Source organism: Tachysurus fulvidraco, chromosome 16 (assembly GCF_022655615.1).
Source record: "Tachysurus fulvidraco isolate hzauxx_2018 chromosome 16, HZAU_PFXX_2.0, whole genome shotgun sequence".
Lineage (NCBI taxonomy): Eukaryota > Metazoa > Chordata > Actinopteri > Siluriformes > Bagridae > Tachysurus > Tachysurus fulvidraco.
Window position 1 is genome coordinate 13,749,346 of NC_062533.1, and position 9,020 is coordinate 13,758,365.

General features: G+C 36.1%; 1 long non-coding RNA gene across 1 annotated transcript; it reads right to left on the reverse strand.

Annotated features, from left to right (window-relative positions):
- Positions 1–1,711: 1,711 nt before the first annotated feature.
- On the reverse strand, positions 1,712–6,693 carry LOC125139054. The gene is made up of 3 exons (XR_007138167.1): positions 5,924–6,693; positions 3,703–3,773; positions 1,712–2,435 (listed from the first exon to the last, which is right to left on the reverse strand). It is a non-coding gene; the product is annotated as an uncharacterized LOC125139054 (long non-coding RNA).
- Positions 6,694–9,020: the final 2,327 nt, after the last annotated feature.

The following is a 9,020-nucleotide window of genomic DNA, read 5'->3' on the forward strand; positions in this document are numbered from 1 at the left end:
TCCTTATAGTGAATAATACATTGCTTGACATTACATTTTAATTCCACAACCAATATTATTGGAAAGAAAGAGGCACAGATAGGAACTAGTATTTTAAACCCATTATAAAGAAATCCACATTTTATGAACATAAAAATTTGAAATTTATACCTTTCTCAATCAATGCTATCCCTGGTGATCTAGAGTTTGATTTGCATACTGGAGCCTGATTGGCCCTTGTGAAGTTATGATGCAACAACACTGACCGATGAGATTTCTGTCGAAATACTTGAAACAATTTAATTGTAAAATCCAACAAAAATACTCTTGTTCTCTTTGATCTTATTAGAATGTTTGGTAAAATCCTATTCTGATTCAACTTAGATTTTCTTGACTGAAGATCATCATATTCAGATTTAAAAGCTAACTGAACACTTCTTATGCAACCCTGACACAGGTATTAATCCAAATCAAAGAATTTTCACAAGACTTTATGATGGATGACTTACTGGGAACAATGAACCGAAACTGGCTTTGATCTAAACAGGGCACAATAAATTCATGAGAGCTTTAAAGTCTGAAACATCAAACAGGTTTAAAATCTGGTCATTTTGTTGGGTAGGTGATGTCATGGCAGGAGCAGGAGAGAACTTAGCGAGCTGTGTTTTCCTCCCACATTGCAAACGATTCCTGCAGCAGGCGACATGGCAGGTTAATAGCTAAGCCTTTATCTGCAGGCCAATCTGTGTAAAGGGATGTTAAGGCAGGTTACTGCAGTCTACAAACATTTTCATGCTGACACACAACACATCAAGGAATTTGGAGGCTTTGGAAATTATACTGTGTATTATGAGCTTTTCTATGAAGCCAAGTTCCAAAAGAAACTTAAAGTAATTTAACAGCAGATATTTTAGTGTAGTTATTTAGTCATTCTGGTGAGAGCAGTAACCGTAACACCAATGTGTAGCTTAAGGCACTAACAGTGGGTAATCTGCATACAGTCACTCTCTTTGTTCTCTGACATTTCTATGTTTCATGGGCCAAGTGTTCATGCAGAAACCTGTCAAAGTGCTGCTGACTGGATTCATCACCTCGTTTTCCTTACTGATTAGAGCTTTACACCGTTTTGTTTTCTCCAGACAGATATCACCTTTCTAAACAGATCAATTTGTTTAGTTGCAGCAACTGTGTATTATAAGTTTGAACATTGGTGTATGGAGTAAAGATATGAGTGTTTGTGCAATTAATCAATGTGAGTAATCAATGAGAATGATAGCAAATTAGCTATTCTTATAAAAAAAACAATAGTTAGTAGTTTTCAAGTTAAGATTAATGGTGGGGTTACTTTTGATTTTTACTTAGCAATAGAGTAAAAAAATAAATATAATTAGCATAACATTACATGGGTCAATGAATGCATTAATGTGCTTTATAAATAAAATTTTCATATTTACTTAATTTCTAACTTGTATATGTAACTTGCATAGATTGATTATAAAACCATATTTATTTATCTTAACTGTTATAATGGACTTAATGTATTTTATTCTAGTGGACTTAAACTTTCTAGTATTTTCTTCAATGTACACAAACCTTTTTAAAAAAGACTGCATTGATGACTACCAATGTTGTCACTGCAAATAAACTGAAGCCAGAGTGAAAGATTTTTGTGTTGGGTTTTATTGTACATTGTACAACATATACAATATAACATTATCTCAGAAAGAAAATCAATGTCTCTTTATTTAAACCAGACTAATTATTACTTAAAATATATGAAAAGCGCTCACTGATGTCTACCAATGTGCTCATTACAAATAAATTAAGCCAGCATTTTTGTGTTGTTATTCAATAAACACAATATTTATTTAGGGGTTATGTTAACTCAGAAAGAAATAACAATGGACCTTTATTTAAACCAAACCAATAATTACTTTGCTTGATTAAGCACTTGAGCACTTTCTCACTAGCCAGTTCTTTACTCTGTACAATAGCTGGGTGCTAACAAATGACCGTTTCAGTGTTACAAGAAGCTTTAACCTGTATGTTGACTTCCTCTGTCACAGGAGGTCAGTTAAATAGCCCCACTTGAGATAAATAAATTTGTTTTGTCTTGAAAAGTGAGAGGCTGGACAACATTAATTAGTTTACTTTCCGCCTCACACTTTACCATCCACTGGTACACTCAAAAGTGTTAGCATGTCTGTGCTTGCTCTGGACCAATTTCCTTTTTCTTCTCTTTTCTCCCGCTCTTTCTATTAATGTCAAACGTGCAGCATGAATACTGGCTGTCGAGGAGAGAAAAGCAGTCAGACTTGAAATGTCAGCTTAAACTGGGAATCAGCAGCAAACATTGCCTTTCTCTGGGTCAGGCATTGCTGGCCTTGTTTGCGGTTGTCCCTGACATCATGCGCTGCCTCCAAAACACCTGTGTTTGCTCATTGGCTTTCCATGATCTGCGAGAGAAAAGGCCCCAGCATGTCACATGGCAGGCAGATAGTAGAGGCACCATGGGAATACAAAAGGTTTAGACTTTTAGCCCTGTTAATGATTAATGGATGCTTTTTACTCAGTCTTGCCATATACAGACAAAAACATATGTTGCAGGTTATAAGGCATTTCTAAATGAAGTCATGTCTGTAATTTGGTAATGATGTGTGAATCAGTGACTGCCTTTAACATATCCGTCCTTTAACAAATGTTCATCTTCATAAAGTTATTAGCAATGACCTATATTTTACATTCTCTTGAAATATTAATTACAGTCACAGAGTGAGCAATGATTTTATATATATATATATAATATATATATATATATATATATATATATATATATATATATATATATATATATATATATATATACAGTTCATACATACTTGACAGAAATAAACAAATGTTCCATTGATTTGTTTGCCTTTTTAGTTGTTTCGCAACCCTGGTGCAGCATGCTGAGCACCCCATTTCACTCCACAGACTTACTGAACATAATAGTCAACAAAGTCTTCAAGTCTGAATGGAGGGTAGAAATAACACAGCCCCATTTTCAACCTATAAACACTTTGTTTATGAGTTTATGAACGGTAATAGCCATATTTTTTACAAAGGTACATGAACAATAAAATAAACACTGATGTGTTTTAGCCTATAGTTTTACAGATTCGTCACTGTAATCTAGATAGCTACGTAACTGGTTAAGGTTGTTAACCAGAAACTATCCTGATTGTACCAAATGCAAAATTTAAATTCTATATTCAAGGTGAATTTCATTTAACCGTGATATTGCAGTATTATGTCACAGATGTTAAGTTCATAAAGAAGAATTAAGAGAACTAAGGGAATATTTTGTTTGACTTTTTGTCTATTTGACACTTATGTTGTTAATCTAAAAATGTATGAATAATACCCTGTAGCATTATTTAAGTGTTACATCAACTCTACAAAGTGCCTCCAAGAAGTGTCTTTAAGAAGCCTCTGGCCTTTAACTATAAAATCTCATCATGTCATGTTTCAATTTCTTCTTCCCTACACACAAATGCCATCAAACAGAAAAGTGCTATGCTATCCTTGTAAAAGGTTATGATATCCCTAACTGCCAGCAATCTAAGGATAGCAAAACCTACCTAGCTTTAACATTGGCAAAATTTCACACTGAACATATACTAAGCATCAACCATTAAATGAACTATTTGCATAGAAAATAAAAACTTTATATGGTCTTACCTCATCCTAGATCAACTTGCTTTTCTTGTTTGTTTGCTTATTGTCTTTACTCCACTTCACTGCGATTTTCTCTGCAGTCACAGCACAAGCATCCGAGACAACAGTGACAAGTTTAATGCTAGATTCAGTCATTTAGAAACCCAGGATGATACACCGTTTATCTTATTTACACAAAGTCTGTATTTCCCTGAGTTCTTGATTTTTGGGAATTGGATTTTTTTGAATCAGAAAATGAAAGTTGTGTACACCAAAGTTAATAACAAATATAAATAGGGGAATGCATTGATTAAAACACGTCAGACAAAATGTTTTTGCTGTGATGTGTAGTTATTACAAATGAACAAAATTATTCTTCATATAATTTTGTCAGCTTCTATTAACTGCACCCAGCTCAGTAACCCTCACCTTGTCCTAATTGAGTTACAGAGATGGTACCCATAGCTACTTCGCTTTAAATTTATGTGATAATTATAAAGTCATGTTTATCGCATAAAACAATGTTTGAACAGTGACGCAATTTATGAGAAACAACTCATTGAAAACAAGAGGCTAGACACTTCTATAGAGCATACGTCTAGCATATGCTGTGTTAGTTCCTGGTATCATGCTAATAAATGTTGCCAAGGTAGTTGCATACAAAATATACAATACATGTCAGTTTGAGTGTTTAATAAGTGGTGGATTTATGAAGTTCCCCTTTGATCTTGTTTATGAGTTTCTCAGGTACATGCGGGTGCTAGTGAAGACCAGCCTTTATTACACATAAACACACTGTACACTCAGAACACACAGCTTTAATTGTAGTCATCATTTAATGACTAATATGTGGGCTAAGAACCAGCTTACAATAGTTTGTAAGGCCAAAACTATGTTTTACATGCCTCACATTATTGTGATATGTGAGGCACATAAGTGATGATGATGTAGGAGAACTTACCGGCGGTGTAACGAGAGCCACAGTAGATGATATGTTTGCTCTGCCTTCTCGTTATAGCATTATTTATTTCTGTATTTGTAACGCTCATTAAGAGCTAAACCCCTCATGTATGAGAGAAGCGCTTTACCTGAACACTTGCCATTAAACATGTGGATTGCAGACTCTTTGCCTTCGAGCTCATTTATTTCCTGGAAATTGCAAGTTATCAGGGTCGAAGAGTCACAATTTACTACAATAAGAATTATTGTATCATGTGCTGGCTAGTATTTTGGACTGGTGCTAGGAATGTGTTTACACAATGTATTAATTACTTTTAATTAAATAGGGCAAAGGATGCAAACTAATGCTTGGAGAGTAATACATCTCCTCTATAGTGTGTTATATCAGCAAAATGTGGATGGTGTTATTGGAGGGTCCGAGTATCATCCATATTGTATCTCCATCAGAACACCCACATCTATGTACAGTATATTCACTAAGACCAACTTAGTTATCTCTCCATCTGTAGCTAGTCAGGTTCACTAGCAGACTAGAGAATCGAATAGGCCTTTATTTTGAACACAAATACATTACAGCACAGAAAAATTCTTTCGTTTCATACCCCGACTTTGGAGGTTAAGGTCAGAACGCAGAGTCAGCTTTGATACAGCACGCCTGGAGCAGTGAGGGTTAAGGGCCTTGCTCAAGGGCCCAACAGTGGCAGTTTGGCAGTGCTGGGGCTTGCACTCTGATCCTCCAATCAACAACCCAGTGCCTTAACCGCTTGAGCCACCACTGCATTATATATAGCTTATAATGTAAACTATTAGGTTGGTCTCATATGATGTCACAAGCTTGTGACTGACTGATTGGATTTAATTTAAATCCTAGCCTTTGTTTCAAAATCAAGATGGGTTAACCAACTAAGGCATTTTCCTCAAAATCTTTTAGTGATTTTTATGTCTATTGTCTAATAAGGGCTAGCACCAACATGTACCTGAGAATCCAACCATATAAACAATAAGATAATAGGGCAAAGCTTATAAACCTGTCATAGCTTTGATAAAAAAAATACAAACAGGGTTTCTAATTATGAGCTAATATTATGAACAGATGCTCTAATAGAAATGTACTATGCACAATTGCTTTTTCTATGTATGCAGCATTTGAATACAATTAACTGATTCTTAAAGATCTGTCAGGATATACAGTACAAGTGCCTTGGATTTTAGTTCCCATCAGCCTACATCTTGAATGCATGACCCTGTCATATGTTATTTCTCTACTGTGGAACACAGCACTCACCTGTTCCTGGTGTCCCCCATCTTGATTAATGTTCCTTATTTAATTCTGCAATCTGGTGTACTCTTCTGGGATTCTGATCTAAAGGTGATCGAAAAGCGTAGCTGTCCTGAGCAACTTCTTATTTATATGGCAAGTTTTAGAAAGATACACAGCTCCAACTTCCCCATGCATGAGATCTCAGATACCCATGACTGGTGCCACATATATTACCAGGGCAGAAATTAATTCCATCCTTCTCACCCACAGAACACATCCCATTTATCTCTCATAGATTCTTGGCTATGGATGGCTGTGGCATTGTCAAAATTTAAACTATTTCCAGATGATTGAGCAAACACTTTTCGGTTGCACCACTTAGAAACCTGAATCAATGTAGTTTACTCTTTCTGCAGCTAAAAGCAACCAGATTGAGAAATACAACTGCACAATTGTTTAACTTCAGTTAAGATGGTTATTTAACTGAAGCACAGACTCGGTTAATGCCAGTGTAATCCCAGAGCAGAATGGATTCATAGAAACCTGAACGTTAAAACAAGCCAAGACATTTCTGACTCATACATCCTACCCACACCCAAAGCCATTGTGCTCCATGCTGCCTTCTACAGAGCCTGGCTTTCAGAGTGGAAAATTATAGAACACAAAGACACCATAACCAGAAATGACGTGTCTCTTTATAACTTTTCAGAGAACATCCTTTAATTGAATCAAAGGAATTTGTATCATTGTATGCAAGATGTTAAAACTATTGGAAATTATAAAAAATGTTGTACGGGAAGGAGACAGTCAACACATTTCAGAAAGCTACCGTATAGTTCTTCAGAGTTTATAATTTTATTTCATTACAATACTTGATTTAATTCATGAGCTCTATTCATAATATAAGGTGAATACGGCGCCTTAAATGGGATAAAAACTAATATCTGGAGAAACAAGATACTCCAGGTTAACTGTTTGATCTGTTTGTTGTATTTTCTACATGTTTGCAAATGGTGTTAAATAAATTGTATAATTAATACATTTTATTGTTCATTTTGCAGTAATGTAATGTAATCTGTACATAAAGAAAGGCTTTCTAAACATGGCTCCTGTTAACAAATTATGAGGTATCCATATGTACCACTCAGTTATTAAATAATATTATACATGAAAGGCTTCAGGTAAAAATCCATCATCGGTGAGATAGCTAACAGTTTCGTGTGAGTGAGCAATGGGAGTGCTGCACAAGCTTTAAAAAAAATGAAGGCGTCATTTGCAGTTAAGCTCAAAGTCTTGAGGAGAGTGAAAAACTGCTGAAAGGTGGTGAGTAAAAGTGCCATACAGTGGCACTGATGCATGAGGCAGACTGGATTCTGGCATTTTCTCAAAATATGATTGATTTTAGAATTAATAATATCAAGATTTTGATTTATTTGACATTAATACCCCTACTTCTAACAATAACATCCTTGACAATAACCTTAGCAACTCAGTAACCTTAATCGCAGTAACCATAATTAAACAGTATTAATAACTTTAGCCTCAGTAACCCAAACCAAATTGTAAGTCGCAACACAGTGTAACACAAAACACAGTGTAACTCTATCCAAAGTGTAACATAAACCACAGTGCAACTCTAAATGCAGTGTAACTCTAACTACAGTGTAACTCTAACTACAGTATAACCCTAACTACAGTGTAACATAAACCACAGTGTAACTTTAAATGCAGTGTAACTCTAACTACAGTATAACCCTAACTACAGTGTAACATAAACCACAGTGCAACTTTAAATGCAGTGTAACTCTAACTACAGTATAACCCTAACTACAGTGTAACATAAACCACAGTGCAACTTTAAATGCAGTGTAACCCTAACTACAGTGTAACCCTAACTACAGTGTAACCCTAACTACAGTGTAACACTAAACACAGTGTAATGCTAACCACAATGTAACCCTAACCACAGTCTGACCCTAACCACAATGTAACTCTAAATGCAGTGTAACCCTAACTTCAATGTAACCCTAACCACAGTGTAACCCTAAATGCAGTGTAACACTAACCACAATGTAACCCTAACCACAGTGTAACCCTAATCACAGTGAAACCTAAATGCGGTGTAACCCTAACCACAGTCTAACACTAAATGCAGTGTAATACTAACCACAGTACAGTATAACCCTGAACACAATGTAACCCTAAATGCAGTGTAACACTAACCACAATGTAACCCTAAACACAGTGTAACCCTAAATGCGGTGTAACCCTAACCACAGTCTAACACTAAATGCAGTGTAACACTAACCACAATGTAACCCTAACCACAGTGTAACCCTAAACGCAGTGTAACCCTAAATGCAGTGTAACCCTAACCCTAGTGTATCACAAAATAAAATAATTTAGTGGTTTATTTCAAATAGCAGTGACACGGCAGGAGAAACACTTCACTTATAAATTCCATTATCATTTTATTATAGCATGACAGTGTTGCAGACACCATGTGAACCACTCAGTGTAAAAAGCTATTTTGTGGATTCACCATTGCACTTAATTTATATGTAATATCACGGCCACATGGTATCATGAAAGGTGGGAATTAACAGCCAGCAGCAGCTGTGACCTTACAGCAGTCAACAAAAGAAAGGCAATGCTAAGACTCTACTCTCGATTCATGGGAAAGCCGCTGGCATGCCATTGTGGCTGGCCTTCTGCTGAGCAAATAGTCCAAACTGTTCATTCCCGCTCTTCCATTCTTTCCTCAGCACATTGTTTGTGTCCCTGCATTTCATTCGGCTTGGTGAAGACCGCTCAGAGAGCCGCTGAGCAAACAGTCCAGAGAAGAAGGCTGCCTTCCTCCTGCATTCCCAAGAGAGCTGGCATTTGGAATCAGGGATCCAGGCTGTCAAAGAGCCAGCACAGTTTATATCAGGATTCTGAATTAATCACTTTAAGCTGGGAAGGCCACTTTAATCACAGCTATTCTGTGAAACTGGCTCTCATGGATTAAAAGTCAAATCACTATCATTTTAAAGATGGAAGGCCAACAGTTTATTAAGCAATGTGCTGTCTTTGGGAAAGAAAATCTATAATGGGGTGAAGTGAGGATATTTTCCGATTA